General features: G+C 40.6%; 1 protein-coding gene across 1 annotated transcript in view; it reads right to left on the bottom strand.

Annotated features, from left to right (window-relative positions):
• GPR63 (G protein-coupled receptor 63) overlaps positions 1-9,946 on the bottom strand; it is a 51,447-nt gene extending 41,501 nt beyond the window's left edge. Inside the window, exon 1 of the mRNA XM_004767071.3 lies at positions 9,814-9,946. The gene's annotated coding sequence lies outside the window, so the exon portion shown is untranslated. The remainder of the gene's footprint in view (positions 1-9,813) is intronic.
• Positions 9,947-26,199: the final 16,253 nt, after the last annotated feature.

Genomic DNA, 26,199 nt, shown 5'->3' on the forward strand with positions numbered 1-26,199 from the left:
GCTAGAAGTCCAAGACCAAGATGCTGTCAGGACTGTTTTTTGGTGAGACGTCTCATCCTGGCTAACAGACAGCCAACTTCTCACCGTGTCATCACATGACCCTTCCACTGTGCATGTGCAAAAGGGGGAGAGAGAGCTCTAATGTCTCTTCCTCTTTTTTATATGAACACCAATATTCTTGGATTAGGGCCACACCCTTATGACTTTATTTAACCCTAATTGTCTCCTCACAGGCCCCATCTCCAAATAAAATAACGTTGGAGGTTAGAGCTTCAATATATGAATTCTGGGGAGGCACAATTCAGTCCACATCAGAAGGCAAAGATATTAACTTAGAGAATATTAATATGAGTATGCATAGTAAAATTATCTGGGTACCCACTAAAAAAATAGAACTGAGTGTATAACAATCTCCTAACCGTCAAAATAAAAAGAATACTAAAGGGATGTCTGGGTGGTTCAGTCGGTTAAGCATCTGCCTTCAGCTCAGGTCATAATCTCAGGGTCCTAGGACTGAGCCCCCTCACCTCACCACATAGGGAATCCCAGCTCAGCAAGGAGCCTGCTTCTCCCTTTCTCTCTGTAGCTCCCCCTGCTTGTGTGCTCTCTCTCACTCTCTCTAAAGTAAATAAATAAAATCATCTAAAAAAAAAAATTAAAGAAAGTGGAAAATCAATGTATCCAAAAGAAAGCAACAAAATAGAGGAGACAGACACAGAAAAAGTAGAATAGAAAATGTGTCATAATATAAGAATAAATGAATCCAAATATACCAGTTTTCATTCTAAATATAAAAAGCCTAAACTCGGGACGCCTCAGTTGGTTGGACAACTGCCTTCGGCTCAGGTCATGATCCCAGAGTCCCGGGATCAAGTCCCGCATCAGGCTCCCAGCTCCACGGGAAGTCTACTTCTCCCTCTGACCTTCTCCTCGCTCATGTTCTCTCTCACTGTCTCTCTCTCAAATAAATAAATAAAATCTTTAAAAAAAAAATAAAAAGCCTAAACTCTAAAGCAAAGATCCAGCTATATGCTATTTACAAGAAACGTATCTAAAAACATTACTATATCAAGTTTATCACAGAGAACCCAACATCATTTTATTAATATCAAAGAAAAAACATTAAGTCAAACAATGCTATTAGAGCTTTAGAAGGTCATTACATATGATAAAAAGTTTCACTTACTATACAGTATTTAAAAATCTAATCTTAAAAGCACCTAATAACAAACTTCAAAATATGTAAAGCAAAGGTAAATTATCTAGATGAAATCCATTATTATAACTTCTCAGTAGTGAAAGATCAAAACTATTAATAAAGATAAAGAATATTTAAACAACACAGTTAAAACTTTCGTCTTATGGATACACATGGACCTACATGGAACACTGCACCCAGAAACTGGAGAATACATGTTATTTTCAAGTTCCACACTGAGCATTTATTAAAAAAAGAACATTTGCGCTAGCCCATGAAGCTTACATCAAAAAGCATCAAAGACCTGGTATGATAGAGACCATGTGCTCTGACCATATCACAAGTAGGTTAGAAATCAGCAGCAACAACCAAGTATGTTTAAAAATTAGAAAATGCCATTCTCAAGAAATCACAGCAAGCAGCACAGTATGATAACAAAAAACCCTATATAAGAATTTCTGAGAAGCAGCTAATATAGTGATTCAAGCGAAATTAATTGTCTTCTAATAAGGCAAGACTCAATGAGCTAAGCACCCAATCTAAGAAATTAGAAAAACAGGAGAATAAACCTACAAACATAGAAGAAAGAAAATAAAAGAACAAGAATCAAAGAATTGGAAAACAAGCAAATAATAGATATGATCGATAATGCCAAAACCTGGTTCTTTGAACAGATTAAGAGAAATTATACACCTCAGGATTGAAGGAGACCGAGAATTTAGCAAATCAGGAGCTTTAAAAAAGTGGGACATATCACAGTTGCAGCAATGATTAAACAGATAAAAGAATATCATGGAAAATTATATGATAATACTCTATGCTTTTGAAAACTTAGTTACAATGACAAATGTTCCTTGACAGTAGAATGGATAAATTATAGAATTCACACACTAAAACACAAACAAAAATGAAAACAAATTATGGGTATAACAATAACAAATCTCAAAAACATAACAGTGAACAAATAAGCAAGCATAAAAGTATATGTACTACACAGTATAATTCCCTTTACTTAAAGTCCAAAATAACCAATTCTAAAGAATATGCTGCTTTGGGGATAAAGCAAGCATTGCCATTAGGTGGGGAATAAGGAAACAGAGGGAGTCTAGATATATCATACTTTCTAATCTTGATAATAGGTCATGGATATTCAATTTTTTTAACTTACAAATATGTTCTATGCACTTTATACATACAATGTACTTCACAATAAATATTCTTTTAAAAATTTTCATAGTAAAATCAGTCTCATAGCGTTATTCTGAACTTTCTCATACGAACAGTGGCCATTCACATGATCTCCTGAAAAAAATTTATGTATTCAATCTTTACATGCCTGTGACTTTCCATGCCAAAATACAAAGACATGTTTCTTGTTCTCTAAGATATTACAAAGGGAAATAATGCTCCCCTAAATAAAAAAAATTCATACTGAAGTACATACTAAGGAAACGGAGAACCTCAATCCAACTTGCAGAAATGAGGAAAGCAGACTATTTCACAGTGGAGAAAACAATGCCTGAAAAAAGAGTAACTGGCCCGGAAAACATGTTTGGTGTGTATGTGTTTACTTTCTCTTTCTTTTTACATCTAGGACCAAATTCTAAAAATGAAAAATATGCATAAAAACATAAATGTGACTGCACTCACCGGGATCATGCTTAAAGGCTAAATATAACTATGGTCAGAAAAATGAAGGGGAGAATTTCTACATTTAACCCTCCGTCCTTAAGTTTCCACACATGACCTTTTCCTGGTTTTTGCCCATTTTTCACCCATTTTTATCTCTAGTTTTGTTCCTAGAAGTGACTATGTTTCTGTGACAGTCAGAGTGATACTTACCTGGTTTCAAAAGGTAATTTCTGGTTAAGATGAGTTTTTATATTAATGACAGAATGGGAAAAAATATAGATAAAATATAGATTGCAGAAATAGACCCATTTACTACACAGGACATTAAGATTCCCAGAGTTGGCAGCAAAGGACAGAAAAGAGGACATTATTAAACCTTAGAGATGATTACAGGAGACGGTATCTACTCCTTCTACCACACAGCAATTGTGTATGCATCAGTATATGTGGGCAGCAGGTCAGATGGTATTATAGCAAGGAGACTGAAAATGAAAATGGAGAACATTCTCAGGGCACATGATAACTGCTGTACTTGCTAAGGAGGAAACAGCTATGTGGGAGCACTAGTGAATGGGTTGGTGTGGAAGCTGGACCTTATAGTTGAGTCCTCAGAAATATCTAGGTTACTTCATTTGGATAAAGCCTTTGTCGGTCATGTCTGGGTTCAAATCCTATCTGACTTGAGCATTTCTTATTAGACTGACAAAAAAAAAAAAAAAACTGCAGAAGGTAATGAAGGAAAGTATAACCAAGTCTACAGATTAGATGTTGAGAATAATAAAGTGCCTTAAGGTCAACAAAAAAATATCAACGCCCTTTACCCCTACCAAAAAGTCTACTTCTAGGACTTTACTCAAATGGATAATCATAGATGTGTACAAAAAACTGAGCTTTAAGACATCTATTGCTGTAGAGTAGCAAAAAACAAACAAAACAAAACAAACAAAAAAACCTGTCTGATATTATGGCAAATATCCAATAAATTATGTTAAATGCACAGACTACAATATTATTTAGTATTCAAAGTATGTAATGAAAGATCATTCCATGATATGCAATGTGGATCATCCTTGCATGAAAATTAAGAAGAAATATATACTGGGGCATCTGAGTGGCTCAGTTGATTAAGCCTTCAACTCTTGATTTTGGCTCAGGTCATGATCTCTGGGTCATGAGATCGAGCCCCACTTTGGGCTCTGTGTTGGGTATGGATCCTGCTTAAGATTCTCTCTTGGGTGCCTGGGTGGCTCAGTGGGTTAAGCCTCTGCCTTCGGCTCAGGTCATGATCTCAGGGTCCTGGGATCGAGTCCCACATCTGGCTCCCTGCGGAGCAGAGAGCCTGCTTCCTCTTTCTCTCTCTCTCTCTCTCTCTCTCTGCCTGCCTCTCTGCCTACTTGTGATCTCTGTCTGTCAAATAAATAAATAATATCTTAAAAATAAAAAAAGGATCCTCTCTCTTTCTGGCCTTCCCCACCCAAAAAATAAAATCAAATTAAATTTTAAAAATTAAAATTAAAGAAATACATGGCACAGTATCATTTTTAGAAACCGAAAAATTATTTTTCTATATTATACAAAAATGTACACCAAAATATTAACAATTGTTATCTGCGGGCATAATTTTCCTTCTTTTCTGGGCTTTTTTGGGAGAGGGGTTAGTTTTTTGCTGGTCTGAGTTTTCTAAAATTTTCTATAATGAACATGTGTCACTGCCATCATAAGAAAAAAATATCTAGGGGTGCCTGGGTAGTTCAAATGGTTAAAGCATCTGTCTTCGGTTCAGGTCATGATCCCAGGGTCATGGGATCAAGCCCAGCGTTGGGCTCCCTGCTGGATGGAGAACCTGCTTCTCCCTCTGACTGCTGCTCCCTTGCCTGTGCTCTCTCTCTGTGTCAAATAAGTAAATTGAAATTTTTTTTTTTAAAAGAAATATCTATTACAGACTAAGGATAAAAAAAATAAAGATTTGAAACCTTACAATACCAACTAGTTACAAAATATGGAAACAAAAATGAGAAATTCCCAACATCACTACACCTTCTGTAGGAACAAATTTATCCAAAGCCTATTATGGACAATGGGGAAGCTTCAAATTCAAAATTCCTTCCATGAAAGAGCTCAATAATTCAAAAAAAAGGAAAAATTTCTGAAGAAGTACTGAATGGGACCTAGCTGAAAGGATTAACAGACTTTCTGCTACTGTTGGACAGTGTATAACTTCAGAAGGTACGACAGTTTGGGCAAACTTAATCAAAATAGAGCAGGAAAATGGCCCACTTCATATCCAGCCAGGAGGTAATGGCAAAAATAAGCTAAAATGATTAAAAGAATGGGTTTTTAGGGGTGCCTGGGTGCCCCAGTGGGTTAAAGTCTCTGCCTTCGGCTCAGGTCATGATCTCAGGATCCTGGGATCGAGCCCCGCATCAGGTTCTCTGCTCCGCAGGGAGCCTGCTTCCTCCCCTCTCTCTCTGCCTACTTGTGATCTCTGCCTGTCAAATAAATAAATAAAATCTTTTTAAAAAAATGGGGTTTTTATTACAAGTACATGTTTAGAGTTGTGTGCAAAATGCAACATTTTCCCTTCTGGAAGGTAATGGATGCTACGCCAAGAATAGTCCCTTTGCACAACACCTCCCTTTGAATCTGTATCCTCCCAGGACCAACTTAGATCAAAAAACCTGCAGCAGACATCTTCAGCCAGACACTGTACTGAACACCTGATATAAATGTTAACTGATTCTTAGGTAACTTTCAGCTGAAACTCTTATTCTAATCCAAACTTCAAGCATCTTTAAATCCTACAAATGTTCTTTCTCTAAAATGTTTAAAAACAACAACAACCAGAAGAGGTGATAGCATCTCCCTTTGGAAGGTAACAGCTAGAACAAAGACTCATGTCCCTTCTGCACTGCCTCCCCAAGGCAGAACATTAGAGTTTCCACAGAAAACATTTTGCCTAAAATATTTTTTAAATGCTTTAGTGATACAGACAGGACTTAGTTAATTGAGAGCAAAGAAGCTAATGAAGCTTTGGTCAAAAACCCCAAATGGTATGTAAAACTTATGGTTAAAAGGACACATAAGGGTTTCAACTGAAAATTACCTAAGACTTGATGAACATATATGCCAGGTGATTGGTTATTTGTACAGTATATGGCTGGGAATGCTTTTGAATCTAAACTGGGCCTAGGAGAATATAATTTCTTTAGCATTATCCCTCAAAGGAAATGGTGATAATAATAGTGTTACTATTAATTTCAATAGGTGACCCCTAGATTACCCTCCTAACTACAAATAGAACTCTTTTGCCCAAGTTCTGAAAGCTATATTAAAATCCAAGCTTCCCAACTCTCCTTTACATTTTTAATAAACATGAATGAGCTTTCCAGTATATTAAGCTAGTTTCATGCTTGAATTTTCTGAATCTTCTGTCACACAGACAGAAATGAGAAATTACTTTTACCAATCCTGTCCCAATTTGCCAGCACAGAGGCTAAAAGGCACTTTATCCTATGTGTCAAACTCAAAGACTGAAACAGCTCACTGTCAGCTTCAAAAACCATTTTTTACAAGCATGGCACACTGCCTCAAGCCAACCAAACACTAAAGCATGTTGAGCTGCCCAAACTGCAAATTATTTGGAATGTTCTCCATGTTTTGTGGTTACAAAAGTACCTATTTTGTGGACCATCCAGTTAAAATTAGGGCCATATCTGACCTTAAACAAAAAATTCTCAGGAAATTGAAACTATAGTTGACCAAGATCCCAAGAGTTCTGAAAGGCAGTGACCTCAGGCTCATAATCAAATATCTCAAATGTTATTTTTTGAAAGCCAAAGAGACACAACATAAAGCCAGTGAAACACATTACTGTCTGTTTTAAGTAAACACTAAAACTTTACCATAAAATACACCTCATAGTTGCAAAAAAGGAGTAAAATTGCCACCTGCAACAAACTAAAGTATATATGTGGCAAATAAAAATGCATATTTTTTAAAAAAGGCCTAGCAAATAAAGCAAAAATCAGTCTAAAAGATTATTGCACTTCATTTCTAATTTTTACACACACATGTTAAAAGGTAGCAGTTTCAGCTGTGAAATGTGATGATATACTCCAAAGCTTTGCTTGTAGTGATTAGAGCCCTGTATCATAGCTATTATTTTCCCAAGCTTTAATGGATACTTCTTTCAAATCAAATACTTACTTAGGACATCATTCACAAATCTGAATGCCAAAACTTCCCAAGGTTTGCCTCCCTTGCCATCAAGATCTACTCTGTCTCAGACCTTTGGAGAATGCCCTGAAGATCATTTTTAAAGTGTGAAAAAAGAAAACATCGTATTGACAAGCTAATTTTTTCCTCTGTGGAAGATAAATTACTGAAGCATGAGAAATCCCTGGTTCAATCATCCACTGATGGGATAATTCAGTCCATTTTAATAAACATGTGGTTAAGATCATTGGCATATGGCCCCCTGGTACAAGCCTTAGGCAAGAACAAGAACACAGGGGAAAACACAATACTTTTTTAACTTAACTGATACTGATGAAATTGATGAAAATGCTGAAGAGATGACAAGCCTTAATGGGAACTATTTTTAGCTTTTGATCTCTTAGACCTGTGTTTCTAGTACATGTATACTATCAAGTCCCTTTATGCTTTCTCCTGTTACAGATTTACAGATCTACAAATATGTAAGTATAGACATAGATAAATACGGATTTTGTAAATATATGTGGGTATGTGTGTGTGAGAGAGAGAGAGATTTACTTTTTTTTTATTAAGATTTTATTTATTTATTTGACAGAGAGAGATCACAGGCAGAAAGGCAGACAGAGATAGAGGAGGAAGCCTCCACCCCAAGACTTGGGGATCATGACCTGAGGTGAAGGCAGAGGCTTAACTCACTGAGCCACCCAGGTGCCCCTATATATTTACTTTTAAAAAGAATAATTCATGGGTGCCTGGCTGCCTGAACAGATAGAACATGTAACTCTTGATCTCAGGGTGGCGAGTTCAAGCCCCACATCAGGCGTAGAGTACTTAAAAAAAAAAAAAGGCATATTCATAAAACAATCATTTCAAATCAAATAAATCATATACTAAATCTCAAAATTGCTGAATTTCCTAGAAAATTGTATATTCTAGGAACTAAGTCCCATCCACCTTAGAACCCCAAATTCTCACTGAATGCAGTACTTCCTTGCCTGGACTCCAGCAAACTTAAGGTAAAACAATAACTGCAGTGAAGACTTGAAGTATGTGACTTTTTCTAAGCAAATTTTTTTCCAAGAACGGTCAGTGTGCTGCATATTTTCAGAAAATGCTTGGATAGTGAGTTTTTCGTTTGTTTGTTTGTTTGTTTTCAAGTTTCAGTCCTGGTATATTTGACAGCAGAGTGACAAAATTTTGCTCAGAGAGAAAAATCTATATCCCAAACAAAATGTTATAATATTAACGGTTATTCTGGAATGGTTTCCTTTCAAAACTTCCTCACTACAAATGTTTCCTACAATACCCTCCTCTGTTTTGATAGTATTTTTTCACACAGAGATTATACATAATGCATATAACTGAGAATTTAAATACTTAACGATATTCTTTTCTTTAAACAAGGTCCCACATTCTATTTTAATTGTTTAAAATAATCTGGATAATGTAATCAATTATGTCACTAAAACTCTGGCGATGCAACACTTCACAAAATATAGGAACTTTTCATCAGCACCTTTGATTTGCAGCTGATACCAGATGTACGAAATGCCAGTGGAGAGAACAGAAACAGGATTAGACAGGTGTGGTAGAGACCTGGGGGTGTGAGAAAATGGGCTTCCTTCACCCACAGGACACATAAAAAAAGAAAACTTACCCATTTGTGTAATAAATGTACTCATATAATACGTTTCATCAAATAATTACATATATTACGTACCTCATCCAAGGGTAAAACTGTCTGAAGTAATGTCAGATTATGCAAGGACCATCAGGGTTTGGTTTGGTTTGGTTTTGATGATTCTTAGAAATACTACCCTTAAAATTAGTTGGGGCCTTTTAATCTAAGACATGATGAAAACCATATTCACCAAGAAACACACAAATCAAGAGAAAATCCTATCTTAAAACGGTATAGGTAAAAACCTCACCTTGCCTCACTGAAAAAAACTGCATACCTACTACGGGGGATACCTGTATTTCCGAAGTGTCCAGATCAAGTCTAAATAGCTCATCGGAGACTGTAGGATCACTTTGAAATGTTGGGTCGGGCTTAGGGGACATATCATAAACATATATTGGGGTGTGTGTGTGTGTGTGTGTTTAGTACCCTGAACCTCAAGGATGGGGGGGGGGGCAGGATGTTTCCCAAAAGGGGCGGGGAAGAGAGGACTTAAAATCAGGGCGACGCTGAAACCCGACCAGGGCTGAAAGGCAGACACCCAGCGCCGCAAGCTCACCCACATGTAAGAGGCGAGCTCTCAAACTGTTGGAGCTCGCAGGGAGCCTCCCGACTGGGGCAAACGAGGTGAATTTCACCCTTAAAGAGGGACGAGAGCACAGTGTAAAAGTTCAAGAGGATTCCATCCCCTTCCTCTCACTCCCGGCACTTCGCTTCTGAGGAGAAAGCCCGGCTGAGAAAAAGCCGGCGCTGGGTGCCAACCTGCAGCCGCCCAGTTTCCTAGAAGGCCTAACTGCTCCAGCGGGCAGGGGATGGCGACAGGGGGCGTCGGGAAGCGAGGCGGGCGGCTCCCGGGGAAACCGAGTCCCGGCCGGACCCCCGCCGTACGGCGCGGGCTGCCGAAATCACTCAAGTCCAGCCGCAAAACCTTCCCGAAACCCCGGGCTTCTCCTGCACAACTTCGGTCTAACCGGCTCCTTCTCCGCCACACACTCTGCCCAACAGCACCGCCTCCCCAGCGCGGCGGATGGAAGCGCTCCCCGCGGGCGGCTACCTGTCCGGGGGGCCGGGGACCCCCCAGTCTCACCTCATACAAAGGGCTGCGCGCGGGCGCCTGCCGATGAACCCAGGGAGCATGGCCCCGTCCAGTCCCTCCCGGAACTTTCCTGACATAGCACTTCTCTCGGCTGCAGAAAACAACGCTTCCAGGCAGAGGAGGAAGAGGAGGAGGCGGCGGTGGCGATCCAGGCGGCGGCGGCGGCGGCGGCGGCGGCGGCAGGAGCTGGAGCAGAAAGTGAGGAGCATCGCGGGCGAGCGCCGCCGCCTCCCAATCTGCCGAGGGGTTCCCGCCCCCAGGGTAACCAAAGCTCCCTCTTAAAGGCGCCCGCCGCGTTTTAGGACCGGAGGTAAGGGGAGGCGGGGAGAGGGGGCGGAGGCAAATGAAGAGGGAGAGGGCCGGCTGAGACAGAGCGATTTCGGAGGCCACCGTCCAGGCTGCCGCGCCTCCCGGCTGCCGCGCTCGCCAGTTTCTCGCCGCTGCCCCCCCACTCTCCGCCGGGTCTGGTTACCCCTCCGCCTGGGCAAACGTGGGACAAGTGCTGGGACCCGGCACCGGGGCGCCGCTCCCGCCTTCGGCTTGCGCCAGGATTGCCCCTGGAACTTCGCCCAGTCTCCTCACCGCCCCCATCCTTTAGGGTCCTGTCTTCCTGCCCCCACCGCGGCGCCGCTGTCGCCCTCGCCCCCAAAGCCCTTGCGCGCCGCTGGCGACTGCCCAGTGGAATTGCGTTTCCTCACGTGGGTCCCACATATTCTTCCTCTTTCTCCCACGCAGTGATGAGGGTCTCCCCGGGAGCGCCGGAGACTGACCTAAGTAAAGGCCAGTGGGGGCCCCTAGACGGATTCCTGAAAGTGTCACTTGGGTAGGGCATGGGAGATGTGCCAAGTGCCCTGCTTTACCCTGTGCTCGCTTCTCCGATGGCCAATTGCCAGATGGCCTCCAGCTGGATTTCTTGAACTGTTGACTTTCATCAACAGAGACTGGCGAGAAAGATCCCCCAAAATGGACTCAGGAGGACGTTCCAGAAGAGTTACCGTCTTAAGATCTAAATGATGCAGGGAAATGCTGCATTCAAGTAACACGTGATACTGTTTCCCCAGCTCTCATCAACACTTGTGATCGCTGCTGAGACCACGGCGAGGTGTGTGCAGTGTGGAGATGCCGCAGAGACACACAGCACCAGCAGCCATCACACGTTAGAACAGACCAAGGTAACAGTGGGTGTGGGCAGCAGAGGGCTTGTTTTTCGACCTCATGGCTCCAATCCTTACTTCTTTGGACTGCGGGTCTTCAAGATAGGCTGTCCTTTGGTCCCTGCACAGTATCCTTTGGCTGAGGTGGAAATGGGCCCACAATTCAGGGTTAAGATACAGCCTGGGCTACCAGGAGCTGCCTCCCTAGGGGCAGTGGGCTCAGAAGGAGTGGTAGAGTCCAATTCACACAAAAGCACTGGGGTGGTAGCCTGAGACCGGACCTCAGTCCTACCATCCGTGTATCAGGGCAGCTGTGTAACAAGCACATGCTGATTTGTGGAGGAAGAGGCCAGGGAGACAATGTATAAAAGGTTGGAGCAATTTCTCTTAAAATGTGGAGAAGAAATAAGCCTTGGGGTCTATAAGAGCAGGAGATGTGGTCCTTCCTGGAGCAAACATGAAGATGAGAGAGGAGGTTGACAGTGAATTAGGAGGGAAGAGATCTTCCTATTATGGTAAATTCCTATATAGTCAGAATAATTGGAAGTACTAGGTACCCAACTCAAAGTGACTCCTCCTCCTACAGTGGAGGAGGTTGGAATGTATTGGTTCCTATGCTTTAAATCCCAAGAGTAGATTTGGCAAAGAAGAAGGGGAAGGGGTAGGGGGGAAGAAGAATTACTATTTTTTAAAATCTTTTTTTCCTCCAGATGATCAAAGAATTTTAGGACTCCATTTTTCTCCATATTGTGCTGTGCTTTCATTGTACAGGTTTTATTTTCCCTAATCAGGGCCCAAATTGACAGCCCCAGACTTATTTTCTCCCGTGATCTCCTTTGCAACTGATCCTATCAGCAAAAGAGCAGGCCAAGGAATGAGTCTTATTGGACTAACTTGGGTCCTACTTCCTTCTCTGAACTGGGCAGGTTGGGGTCACTTGACTATGTCTGAAAAAGATCAAGGGAGATAGCTTTAGTGCTCCCTGCCTTGCACGCCTAAACCACATGAACTGAGGAGAAGAGAGGAGGTTCCCCAAAGGAAAATTAGTTTTGTTAACAAAGAGAAAATGAATATTGAGTAGGTAAAGACCATAGATGACCCACTCCCAACAGTCCTCCATTCCCCACCACACACAGAACACCGAAGGGGACTGAATACCTCTCTAGCTTCTCCGCCAATAGCTTCAGGACCAGAAAAATGCCAGTGGTCTTGGGGTTACAGTTAGCCACATCGTTTGGCCTCAGAAGCCCTTGGGAAGGTGCTTGTGATATTTAACAAGCACTTGCAAACAAACAGTATCTAAAATGTGATTGTATTCAATCATTTTTTTCCCCTAAATCATGATACCTCTGCTTCCACATACCCCCAACTCCACATTCCTTTTCAAGCTCAGTGTTATTATATAATCAATTCAACTTGATCAGAGTCCATGGAGATGTCTCATTACCTATACAGTGTGTTCATTCAACTGGAGAAAGAATTGAGGCCTATGAATAATCACATTTCAGTATCCAAGTGACACAGGGCCCAACTTCATTTTCAAGTTCCAGTAAGTTCTTCTTTAATCTTTTCAGACATGGGCACAGAGGAGTTTATATTTTGCCTACCAAAAATGCCAGTTTCAGGCTTTTTTTCTTCCCCCACAAGAACTTTTCTTGTAGTTACTCACAAAAATGTTTCATATTTTCTTCCTTCATTTGTTTGTTTTAGAGAAGTTTCTATGTATGATAGAAAAATGGACTTAACAACCTGGAGGAGACTTTAGAATGAACCTAAAACAGCCCCCTTTATTTCATGGAAGAAATGAAAGCTCAGAGATTGACTCATCTGGGGTTGCGCAGCCATTTTTGGCATCTGTGATGTGCCCAGCTCTGTGCTTGGCATTTCAAAAAGTACAGAAACAAAAGCATACCACATGGCCACTATCCTCAAAGAAGTTAAAATTAGTCAAGGAGACATTAACCATCTAAGATATTATAAGACAATTATAGAGAATCACAATATACCATATAATTTAGTATTTTTAAATGTATGATGAGCTGTGTTACCTGAAATGAATATTGAGTAGGTCTTGAAATAAAAGATACCATAAACTGGAGTAGTCTGGGAACCACAAACCAGGAACCATCCTGATGATCTTTAAAAAATGCAGAGGGGGTAAAAAAAAAAAAGGGCTTTCCACATGAGAAAACAAACAAAATGAGAAGGCATTCATGGAGGAAAGATCTTACCATGTGTTTGGAACAGAATGGAAATCTGTACTGTCATGGTTAAGAAGAGTATTTCTAAGTGCAAGTCATGAAATCAATTTAGTGGGTTTTGAGGAATATATATATATTTTTAAAGATTTTATTTATTTGACAGAGATCACAAGCAGGCAGAGAGAGAGGAGGAAGCAGGCTCCCCGCCAAGCAGAGAGCCCGATGTGGGGCTTGATCCCAGGACCCTGGGATCATGACGACCTGAGGGGAAGGCAGAGGCTTTAGCCCACTGAGCCACCCAGGAGCCCCTTGAGGAATATTTTTTTAGTTAAACAGAATATCCATGTGCATCATACTTAACAAGATTAAGTACTGTTTGTTAAATTTGTGTGTCATTATATTATGTGTTCTTAGTTATGATGTAAATTTTTTATCTTACTTTGGATTATGTTCCAAAAAAGTTCAAAAGCCCCTAGTTCAGAAGCCAGACACACTGGGTGTGAAACTCTGCTTTGTAGCAAAATATCGATTGAGTAACTTCCCTCCAAGGATCCATTTCTTCATGTGCAAGAGATGTTCAGCACAGTCCTTTGCATGGAGTGTGACCTATAAATGGCATCTATTATTTGCTGGCCAGATTTGAGACAACTACATATGAGAATCACCTGAAGAATTTTTTCAAAATCCCAGTACCTGGGACCCACCCTTAGAGAAACAGACTCAATTCTTTTTTTTTTTTTTTAAGATTTTATTTATTTATTTGATGGAGAGAGAGAGATCACAAGTAGGCAGAGAGGCAGATTGAGGGGAAGCAGGCTCCATGGCAAGCAGAGAGCCCCATGTGGCGCTCCATCCCAGGACCCTGAGATCATGACCCAAGCTGAAGGCAGAAGCTTCACCCACTGAGCTACCCAGGCACCCCAAGAACCAGACTCAATTCTAAGGGAGAGTCTGCACATCAGTGTTTAAAAGCTCCCCAGGTACAGTCATGGCTGCGAGCCCCTGGACTGGACCCATAGCAAAGCACATCTAGCTCCTCAGCAGCATGGTGAAGCATTGTCTCTTTCTTCAGGAGATGCATTGATCGTCATGATTTATGTTGCTGTTTCTTCACCAAGCAATAGGGAGCACGTTAGGTCGTCAGCAGAATTCTAACTAGTTTTGGCTTGGAAAATCTTCAACTGTGCTGCAAACCGCTCGTGGTTTATCTCAGTCAGTAACACAGCGTGGATCCTGAGTCATAATCTCCTATGTATCTCTCCAAGTGTACAATTGATGATCAGTTACAGCATACAGTGGTTTCTGGAGGTGAAAAAAGCAGTAAAATAACCACCAAAAATTCCCTAAGGAGGAGGAAAAGGGTTAGAAGCAAATGGCATTGGAAATCCATAAACTAAATAATTAGCAAATGACTCATTAAATTTCAGCTATTCTCATCCTGACTTTTAATAGTACAGTTTCTAAATATACTAATTAGTGATGTGCTTTTTGTAATCTTACACTTAGTAATCCCTATGTGTTCTTATCTTATGTCTTTCCCCTATACAATCACTTTATGTGTGAAGCAGGAGAAGCTTTCTTCAAATACAGATTGTCCAAGAGACTCAGATCTGGTTATTCTACCTAGTCATCTTGTCTCTGTACATTTTGGCTTTTTTTTTTTTTCATTCAGTTGGGCAAGTATAATAATGTAGAACGGTTTTGTAATCTCACCAAAGAGACAGAGCATCTGAGATAAGAAAGGAATAAAAAAACCTAAAACCTAAAATTCCAACAACCAGACCTTATGTGCAACATGATATAACAAAATCAGAAGTACCCAGAACCACTATCAGGTCTTCTTGCCTAAGATAGAATCTGAATCTAATCAAGCCTCTGGAAGGAATAGGAAATACAGAGGACCAAGGATGGAGTTTGAAAACCAAACCACCTCAAGAAAGCAATCAGTCAAATCCAGAATATCAAATGTTCAATTAAAAAAAAAAATGACATGGTTTCTCCACCAAATCAATGGCATGAAGAAACAAGGGCCTGATTAAAGAATAAAAGAGATTTAAAAATCATGATCATGGGGCGCCTAGGTGGCTCAATCAGTTGGGCATCCAACTCTTGATTTCAGCTTGAATCATGATATCAGGGTTGTGACCTGGAGCCCCGCGTTGCACTCCACACTCAGGCAGGGAGTCTGCTTGGGATTCTCTCTCTCTGTCTCCCCCTGCCCCTCCCATTGAGTGCTCTCTCTTTTTCTCTCTCTCTCAAATAAATAAATGAATCTTTAAAAATTTAAAAAAAAAAAAAAGAAAAGAATCATAATCATGAAATGCAATGTATGGACTTTGTGTCCTGTTTTGACCAAACCACCTATGAAAAGAACCCTTGAGACAATCAGGAAAATCAGACATAGGCTAAGTATTAGATACCTTAAATGAATTATTGTTAATTTTCTTAGATGTGATAATGACATGACGGTTACATATAAAACAAAAATTTCATCAGAGGTGCATGCATACTGAAGAATTTTATAATCTTGCCCCCCACAATGGAAGGAGCAATAGGTGGAAAAAATGACTGATAATTTTTGAAACTGGGGGATGATGCATAGAGGTCTATCATCCTATACTTCCTTTATTGTCTGTTTTGGGGAAGTTTCCTAATTTGATGTTGAGTTAACCTTTTATTAAAATCTTTCACTTAGGGATGCCTGGGTAGCTCAGTCAGTTAAGCCACTGTCTTCGGCTCGGGTCATGATCCCAGGGTCCTGGGATCGAGTCCTGCATCCGGCTCCTTGCTCTGCAAGGAACCTGCTTCTCTCTCCGCCTCTGCCTGCCCACTGCTCTGCCTGCTTGTGCGTTCTCTCTCTCTCTCTCTCTCTCTCTCTCTGACAAATAAATAAATAAATAAAATTTTTTTTAGAAATATCTTTCACTTGGTTTGACTAATGGGACAGTGATAAATATATGCAAGTCTGGGCCTGGTTACATCTTGAGTATTTTTAGAAACAAGCGTCTAGGCTCAAAAGTCTTTTCTTAGAATATCTTGGGCCACTGTTTTCTAGTCACATTCAAGTCATAGGACTGGAGCAAAGAGTGATCAGTGAGGGTCTCTGTGGGAGGAGCCCACAGCCACTGGACACACAGTTGGCTATCTGCATCCAAGGTGCCCATTCTCCAAATTATCTCTGTGCCCCAGTGATTATCTGCAGCTACCGGCCTTGGCAGCTTCCACCATGGCAAGTCCACGGTGAACTCTACCAGTGAGTCCATAGGAACTAATTGGCTGAGTGCTTTTATCCTTTTTGTAAGTCTTACTGAAGGCCTGTTCTTTTGGCCTCTTCCCATCCCCCGCCTTATCCCATCACACTATCTCCCATCCCCCAGAGCAGGCATGCACACCCGCACTCACACAAACATGCACATACACACACCAAAAAAGCATTGCAGTCGTAAGATCTGGCAAGCCAAGGCCAGTCAGAGTAGATAGGGTGCAACCTTTCAGCCTGCCGGGAGTTTACATCTTAGTCTGGCATGTCACCAACACTTTTATCTGGACCAGTTATGGCATGTGATTCAATGTTAGGAGAAGGTAACTAGGATGTCTATTTAATTTATCATGAATTGGAAAATATAACTAGCACATCAATCTCACAGACATTACTTCTGTGGATAAAGCTGTTAAAAAAAATGAGTCAATTAAAAATATTAAGTGAATAAAAGTACAGATATTTTGAGAATATGACAAAATTCATGAAAGTATTTCATATATGACTAAGAAATTCTGTCTTCATCTGTAGAAGGAGAAAGAGGCCTTAGAGCTCACACACAAGCCCAGATGAGCAGTAGCTTAACTAGAAATGCAAAATAGTGCAGTAGATAAATAAATCCTTTGATAACTACAGGTTCTATTTTTAGTGCCACCATGATGGAGGGACCTTGGGCAGTTGGTTAGTTAACCTCTTCAACCTTCAGTTTCTTTATCTGTATATTGAGAGTAAAAATAAAACATTATGAGGGTTAAATAAAACATTCATCCAAAAAACTTAACATAGTCTCTGATACAAAGTTAATGTCAGTGTATGTTGGAACCATCACAAATGATACCAACTTTGTATTTTTCTGGATATTCCTTTATCTCATTTCCTTTTAGAAAGTTTGGGAATTGATTTGAAATCATTCCATTAAGAAATATAGCTAACAATGTTCTGTATCATTGTCACTGACTGTGAGGTTTTTTTCAGTATGAATTTTTTAACAAGTGAAGTGGTTCTTATCCTACCGATAATAGGTTTTATCACCTATAATCTCTTCTGTAACACTCATTTTTCATATAATTGAAAAATCTATTATTTTTTTAAAAATATTTTTTAAAAAACAATTATAATTGGCCCTTACAAAAGGTATCACTTCAATAACCTTTCGAGAATATTTAGAAGTTATAAAATCTGAGTATTCTAAATTTTTTTAAAAAGATAATGGATAAACATATACTTGAGTTGAAAGGAATTTTGTTTTGTTAGTCTTCTTGGAAGCCATAAGTTAAAATGATCTATTTTAGAATAAAAATCACCAAGAGAAAATAGTTATTCTCAGAATTACCGTGTGAAATCATTTTAAATCTTTATTAGACATAATTGTTTCATGTAATACTTAGCTTCTAAGGGTTTTCTGCTAGTATTAGATATATAATTTATACAGATAATAGGCAAAGTAATAAAAAAAAGTATTCCAACAGAAAAGAAAGTGTTGAATAACAGTGTGGTGGCCATTAAAACGTGCCATCCGGGCCCGCTGGGTGGCTCAATGGGTTTAAGTGTCCGCCTTCAACTCAGATCATAATCCCAAAGTCCTGGGATGGAGCACCACATCAGGCTCTTTGCTCAGCAGGGAGTCTGCTTCTCCCTCTCCTTCTGCCCCTCCCCCACCAAATAAATAAATAAGTCTTTTAAAAATAAATAAATAAAAACGAAATGCTCCACCCCGCTGTTCTGAGGAATGCCACCTCACTGCCAGCCTGCATTCACTGAGGCCACGCTCCCCTTGGCCTGCACTCAACCAGTGACAGAGAATGGCTGGGGTACTAGTGTTATCCATTCCTGCAGACGTAGGATTCCTCTAACAGACAGCTTTGGCTCCAGGACTCCTCTTCATACCAATCAAAACTTTCTGACAACTGTGCTATAGTCTGAAATTCTTCGTCCCCTGCCATCCTTCCTCCTTCCCCTCCTTGCACTCCAGTGAGACCTACATCATGGTCTGAAGGCTTTTGCTACTTCCTACATCCTCCTCTGTATCTTTCACTGACACTTCCACCCATGAATGTCCGCATCATGCCTTGCTCTTGGTGGATGAAGGCACACAAACTCAGGTACCACGAGTTTGACAGCTGGAAATACTCTGAAGAGCATAGCTGAGGTGTTATTGAAACGGTAGGGAAGGTGCAACCTCAGGGAGCCGCAAGGAATTAGTCTATATTTATTTTGCTTAGCAGAGGGAGACTTCCTTAAAAGACCATCATGTGTGCACGTTATCAGTAGAACAGTGAGAAGCGGTCTGCAACTTTAGGAAAAGTGTGACGTGCTTGCAGTGAGGTAGAGACCAGCATCAAGGACTGCCTGGAAAAGAGAACTAAATGTACCAGCTAGATGGAAAAAGAGAGCAAGACACAGAAAAAGTAAACACTAATTGAGGACTCCTGTTTTGGTATGTCAAAGAGATAACAGCAGTGCCCACTAGAGGAAGAGAAAGAGAAGAGCTCCATTTAACTCACTTGAGAAAGGGGTGGGAGAAAGGGAAAAAGATGATTCACTGAACCATTCCACCAGAATCCCCCCTAAGCAGGAAAGTGTCATTGTCTGGGAGAAGAAACTGATGAGGTCGCTTCATACAAGCAAGGCCATTAAGGCTTAGATGACAAACATGGACAAAAACATTCCAGAAGGGAGAAGCTGGATTGCATGGACAGGGGATGGGATATTACTTCTCCTGAGAGTAACAAGGAGAGAGATGATGAAGAACTGAAGAGAATTTCTTCTCTCCAGAAATTAATGTCTTACTAAGCTACACATTTTTAGGAAGTTGTTTTTGTTTGTTATTTGTTTGCTTTAAGAGAAGTCAAAGCTGTGATCCCTAGCTGGGTCCACATGGTAGAAGAGTCTCTAAAGAAGCAAAAGCCTGGGAAGTAGACATGAGCAGACTGCAATAAGTCCTTCAGGGATTCTCAGAACTCTCGAGAGGACTTAGGATTTCCATGGCCATGGACGTAGGGTTGATGGGGTTGAGCCCATTTGATCTGGCTCATAAGAGACAAGAAGGTCAGGGCATCTGGGTGGCTCAGTGGGTTAAAGCCTCTGCCTTCAGCTCGGGTTGTGATCCCGGGGTCCTGGGATCGAGCCCTGCGTTGGGATCTCTACTCAGCCGGGAGCCTGCTTTCCACTCTCTCTCTGCCTGTCTCTCTGCCTGCCTGTGATCTCTGTCAAATAAATAAATAAAATCTTTAAAAAAAAAAAAAAGAGAGAGAGAGAGAGACAAGAAGGTCGTGTTTGATGTCTGTGTTGCATTTACCATCATGCAATAGAACTATAGAATTCTTGAATTTGTCTCATACAACACCTTGACTTTTTATAGTTAAGGAACTGTGGCATAGAAAGAGTCTTAGTTTCTTTAAAAACAGATCCTGACAGGATTTGAGTGCAAAAAGTTAATTTGGGAGGTGGGAAAACGCGACTGGAAGGGAAGAAAATCACTGAAGTGTCTATCTTCAAGCAAGTTTCCACTGTGTGCAAGTAGAATTAATACTGCTGAGGAACTTTGGAGCCAGCACTGCAGTTATCCTGCCCAAGGACGAGGGACCCGGATATTGAGCTCCTGTCAGTCATTACCTGAGTGGGGAGTGGTCGTTGTCCGGAAAGTCTGGCCTATCCTCCTCTGGGGCAGCACAGGCTCCAGAGGGGAGAGAAGGCTCTCAGGCATTGATGCAGTTTCCGACAATGAGAAGTGTAGCTCGCGTGCACAGAAATACTACATGCCAGGGGGACTGGTGGCACAATGACAGCATCTGCTATGTGAAGGTATAGAGACTTGTGGAGTATCACAGAGGAGTCCCAGAGACGGGCTGAGAGACACAAACCTTGAGGGGTAGAAGTAGAGGTTGGTAGGATCTGGCTGACCATTGGGCAGACCTGGGTTTGAACCCCAGCCCTGTTCTCCAGATTCTGTGTGATCTTAGAAACCTACTTAACCAGTCTGAGCTTTAACTGCCTCATCCCAAAACTGGGGATAACTATCTTGTAGGGTTGGTAAAAACTGAATAAAGAAATATTTGTGAAGGAAATAGCAAATTGCCTAGAAGAGAGAAAACACACAATAAATGGGACTAATATTAATAGTAACTCTTATTCTATTAAATAGGATGAATCTGACAGGGGAACAAACCAGAAACAAAAGGAAAAAAGCTTTCTTCTTTTCCCTTCCACTGCTGCCATCAGCCATGCTGTGGAGAAACTCCCCTCCTCAGCCCTGGACCTATGCTCTCCAGACAATTTCAGTTGTTAACATTTTTTACTGATTCTAGAATACTGTGGTGTGAAATCAAGATATATCTGATAATCTACTTAGTCTTAGACTGGATGTAGTACTGAAAACAGGACTTCTTTTGGTAATGAAGACTCATTTTTCATATTAAATCTAGTCCAAGGGTAATATGATGTTGATAGATGTTGAAGCTAGAGGAGAGGTACATGGGATTTATTAAATTATTCTCTCTACTTTTGTGTATGTTTGAAAACTTGCATACACAAAAACTTATTAAGGTTTATTCTAGTCCCATTAAAACTTCGCCTGCACATACAACACTTCTTAAAAATTAAACATCAGAAAAGTTAGACACAGATTTTCATAAGTTTATTTTTTAAAGGAACATGAAACTGAAAGGAACTGTACTGTCTTCTTCCTTCTTATTTTTGTTAGTTTGTTTTTTGTATTTTGCTTAGAGATGGAAAGAGAGAAGGGAGGGAGGGGCCATGAGAGAGAGAATCTCAGGAAGACTCCACTCCTAGCACGGAGCTCAACTCAGGGCTCAATCTCGCAACCTGAGATCATGACCTGAGCCAAAATCAAAAGTCAGATGCTTGACTGACAGAGCCACAGGCACCCCTGATTTTTGTCCGTTTTGATAACAAGGTACCCTTGCTTACAGGGATGTAAGCATGAATGAGCACAATTTAATAAAATTAACTTTGATGACAGGTTGGTAAACAAGCATTTAACACAGGATGGGGAAAAATAAAGGAGGTACCTTTTTTCCGGTTCACAGAGCCCTACTTAAGGATATATTTCTTTTCTTTTCTTTTTTTTAAGATTTTATTTATTTATTTGACACAAGGAGGAAGAGAGGCAGAGAGGCAGGCAGAGAGAGAGGAGGAAGCAGGCTCTTCGCTGAGCAGAGAGCCTGATGCAGGGCTCAATCCCAGGACCCTGAGATCATGACCAGAGCTGAAGGCAGAGGCCCAACCCACTGAGCCACCCAGGTGCCCCAAGGATATATTTCTGTAATAACTTACCATTAAGAGAGACAGTGGCTGGGGTGGGAGGGAGATGAACTTAAGATCAAAATTAGTGTCCCCCAGGCTTTGAAAAATAACTTTAGAGCCTGATCTACTTCCTTTTCCTTTTCTCAAAGCCATCCTTTTAATTATCAGCCTTGGGTGATCAGAACTTGGGTGAATCAAGTTTTAGAATTAAATAGTAATTTTTCTTTTTAATATTAAGTCATAAACAAGTTATTAACATTGAAGGCTTAGATCCCTAAAAATCAAGGAAGAGGGATAGTATGTGCACAGATCAGAATAATTGTTTAGAATTTTACAGTTATGGTATAATATTTCTTACAGCAGCTGTCCTTCTACACCAGTTCTTTCCTCAGTCAGATACTCCGTGCCAAGCACTGTTGGAAGTCAGCCGTGAACAAAACAGTCAAAACTACTGCCCTCAGGGAGCGCACGTATTTCTGGGGGAGAGACAAGACATTAAGCACAATAAATAAGTGAAATATATGGGATAGTAGGAGGGGATAATTACAAGGGAGGGAAAGAAAGGGAAGGAAGATCAAGAGGGTTGGTGAGGAACCAGAGGGGTCAGAGCAGTGACTGGCCACAGAAAAGCGCCCGGGGTGGGGGTAACGACAAGGTAGAGCCTCGGGCTGAGAGGCTGGAATGGTCAAAGAAGACCCCGGGGACCCTTGTGGCTGGAGAAAGGGGGAGAGGACTAGATCAAGTTCTAAATGTTTCTTAAACTATGCTTCGGTGGAATATTAGTCCTTTGTGTGGTTAGAGAAGTACTATAGTCTCTATCCCTCTTAGGAAATCACAATGTTGTCTGCATGTTAAATGCACTAGGTCCTGCCAAAAGCAATCTGTTTAACATTTATAACCCATCTAATGGCCTGAATATTTGGATCCCCCCAAAATTCATATGTTGAAATCCTAACATGCAATGTGATGGTACCTGCTGGTGGAGCTTTTGGGAAAAGGGGAGGTCATGAGGATGCAGCTCCCCATAACTGGGATTAGTGCTACAGCCCCAGAGGACCATCTCACTCTCTCTGCCCTGTGAGGACACAGCCAGAAGACAGGCAGCAGCTGTGAACCAGGAAGCAGGCCCTCACCAGCACTGAATCTGCTGGCTCCTCAATCTTGGATTTCCAGCCTCTAGAACAGAGGAATAAATGCTTGTTGTGTGAGGCTTGCTGTGTAAGCAGATCTGTTATTATAATCTGAACAGACCAAAACAACCCAGCATTTTTCAAACATTCAAACCACAGATCTCTTCTGCATCAAGCACCTGTTTTTGGAATACACATTTTTAGACAGGTGGTTCTAGCTTGTGAGCTCTTACAGTAAAGGTAAAGTGTGCTGTTCTTTGTATCTGGTTAAATGGATTCTCAGTAAATATTTGTTGAAGGGGTCAACACTCATTAGGCCGCAATTGCCTATTGCAGAAGCTTAGTGTGCCTTAAAGAAAGAGGTCGAACCAATCATTTCCTTCTGTTTCTGTGTGCAGTGGTGGGTAAGCCTCCAGCCTCCTTTGGTGGATCGACCAGGCAGTTTCCCTCCTCTGACCTTTCCTGAGTGAGTAAGTTAGGAGAATATACTCAAGTGCATAGCAGCTACTTCTCTGGCTTAGCCAATTCTCTTTTTACTACAGTCTGGACCTGAAGTACCAGATACATGCCTGGTTATTAAAAAGTAAGCTTAAAAAGCAACAGAGCCATTTCCTTTCTTCAGAAAAAAAAAAAAAAAAAGTATCATCATTTCCCTGATTGGCTTAATCCCTGTATATACAATTCTGCGAGCAAGAGAGCCCCAGAGGGGAAAAGGTGGAAGTGGTAGAATTTGGGGAAACAACATTACAACGCCACTCTTTATTCTTCTCCTTCAAGCATAGATAATAGAAAGTTAACTTGTGTGTGGGCCCAATATCCACAGTTTACATAATACATAATAAACTAGAAGTGATTTCAAGAGAGCTATGGAGTAGAAGTACTGTTTTCATTTCTAAGGGCATTATGATAATGCTTATTTCTGAATGGTTAAGAAAATTTACAAAACAACAGATATCAATATAAGTTGTGAAGAATGACCTGTTGTCAAGATAGCAAATAAGTGCATGGAAAAGCATTCAGTGCTAGCCCACGGCTCCTTCACTGACATCTGGTTATATTTACTGAGACTATGTTGTTGTGAACCATCTAGGGAATTCACATTCCCCTGGGAAAATTCACTCTTCAGTTGGTTTCGTGTGTACATAGTTTATAAGAAAAGCATCAATTAGTATTGACTTCAGCAACAAATATCGCAGCCATTAGCAATGTATCACTCATGTGACTTTTTTGTTTTTTTCAACCCCAAAACAAAGAATATGGAATTATGTATGTGCTTGCATTATGTGTGTATGTTTTACATATAAAACTAGAAAAGCATCAAGGCTTTTTGTATTGACTGTTCCCCAGTGAGTCTTTTAAGATCTGACAGAAGAGCCTTGTCTTCTACTAGAATTGTTTCTAAATAAAAATGGGAATTTAAGTTTTTCTCCATCAGTGTACTCCTCATAGAAATTGTCCTAGGTTCATGAAGTAGGGCAGGGCATATATGAGGATGTTGATCAGTCTTTTGTGGTACTAGGGAGGCAAGCTGCTTGCTCATGATTTGGAGAAAAAATGTTCAATGTAGTAGATACACACCATGAATTACCATGCATGCAGTTGGGGAGAAATACATGAAAATGTACCGTGAAGTGAAAAATGTAAGAAATGGTACAAGACGATATTCCTTATGTAAATTAAAAACACATACATCCAAACAACACTACACAGTTCTCAAAGTCCTGTATCTAATCAAAGACATTTTAAAAACATTAAAAGTGACAATCAGAGCTTTCAGAGCTTTCAGCACTAGACAGTGGCTGGAACAGATGCAAAGAAATGGTTCAGAATTTGTAATAGTAAAATAAGAGAGAAAACATGAACAGGACTATGATGGTTAATTTTATGGGTCAATTTGGCTGGGCTACAATACCCAGATATTTGGTCAGACATTATTTAGATGTTTCTGTGAAAGTAGTTTCTGGATGAGACTAACATTTATATCAGTAGACTTTTAAGAAAGCAGGTTGTCTTCCATAATGTGGGTGGGTTTCATCCAAACAGGTGAAGGCCTTGATAGAAAAAAGACTGGCCTCGCTAGTGAAGAGGGAGTTCAGCCAGCAGACTGCCTTCAGACTCCAACTGCATCTCTTCCCTGGGTCTCCAACCTATTAACCACCCCACAGGTATTGGACTTGGCCAAGCTTCTGTCTCTCTGTCTCTTTCTCTCCATGAGATGTGTGTGTAAGCATGTGCATCTCCTATGGGTTCCATTTCTCTAGAAAACCTTAGCTAATATAAGGACATTAAAGAATTGGGAGAGCGAAATAAGACAGTTTATTATGTATAAAATGAGAGTCTTAGAAGAAGAGAACAGACATAATAGAGAAGAAGAAATGTTTAGCAAGCTAATAACTAAAACGTTTCCAGAATTGATTAGAAACATGCATCTACAGATTCAAGTACTGCACACAGCAGAATAAACAAAAAGAACCCCACACCTAAGTGTGTGATAGTAAAATTACAGAACACCAAAAAACAAAGAGAAGACCTTAAAAGAAATAAATAATATAAAAAAAGAACACAAATGAATGGCTATTAGACTGACACACACTTCTCAATAGCAATAATGGATTCTGAGGACAATGAAATAGTATCATCAAAGTGGTGAGGGAAAATAACCAACCTTGAAATTGGTACCTAGCAAAACTATTTAAGAATGCAAGTAGGGGCGCCTGAGTGGCTCAGTCGATTGAGTGTCCCACTCTCCATTTCAGCCCAGGTCATGAGGTCAGGGCTGTGGGATCCAGCCCAGCCCTGCAGGGCTCCACTATCAGGTTGAGCCTGCTTGTCTCTCTTCCTCTCCCTTTCTCCTCCTACCCCAGCTCTCTCAGTCTCTCTCAAATAAATAAATAAGAATGGAAGTAAAATAAAGATATTTGTGAATAAACAAAATCTGAGAATTTCCCACTAAGAAATGATCAGTAAAGGATCTATAGAGGATGTAATTTAGGAAGAAGGAAAATGGTCTTAGCAGAGGGGCCTACGATTCTAGAAAGAATCGTGGATGAAAAACATGGAAAATTAAAAACATAAATATAAATCCAAACAAAAAATTTTCTCTATAAAATAATAATGAGATAGTTTCTAATTTTAAATGCTTTTTAAAAAAGAACAGAGCTAAAATGCTAGACCATAAGTACACCAGACAGAGGGGTAATTGGAGTTAGTGTTCTTAGGTCTTTGTGTGTCCAGTTAAGGAGACACGTTTTTATCTTGAGAAATGTAAATGGCAGTTCTTCAGAGACAAACACTAAATGAATGAAAATAGTGTCTAAATTCAGAATATGTGAAGGGGGAAAATGGAATAAGTAAAAAGCAAAAATAAA

This window comes from Mustela putorius, unplaced genomic scaffold (genome assembly GCF_011764305.1).
Source record: "Mustela putorius furo isolate JIRA1106 unplaced genomic scaffold, ASM1176430v1.1 tig00000759_pilon_pilon_pilon, whole genome shotgun sequence".
NCBI classification, from domain to species: Eukaryota; Metazoa; Chordata; class Mammalia; order Carnivora; family Mustelidae; genus Mustela; species Mustela putorius.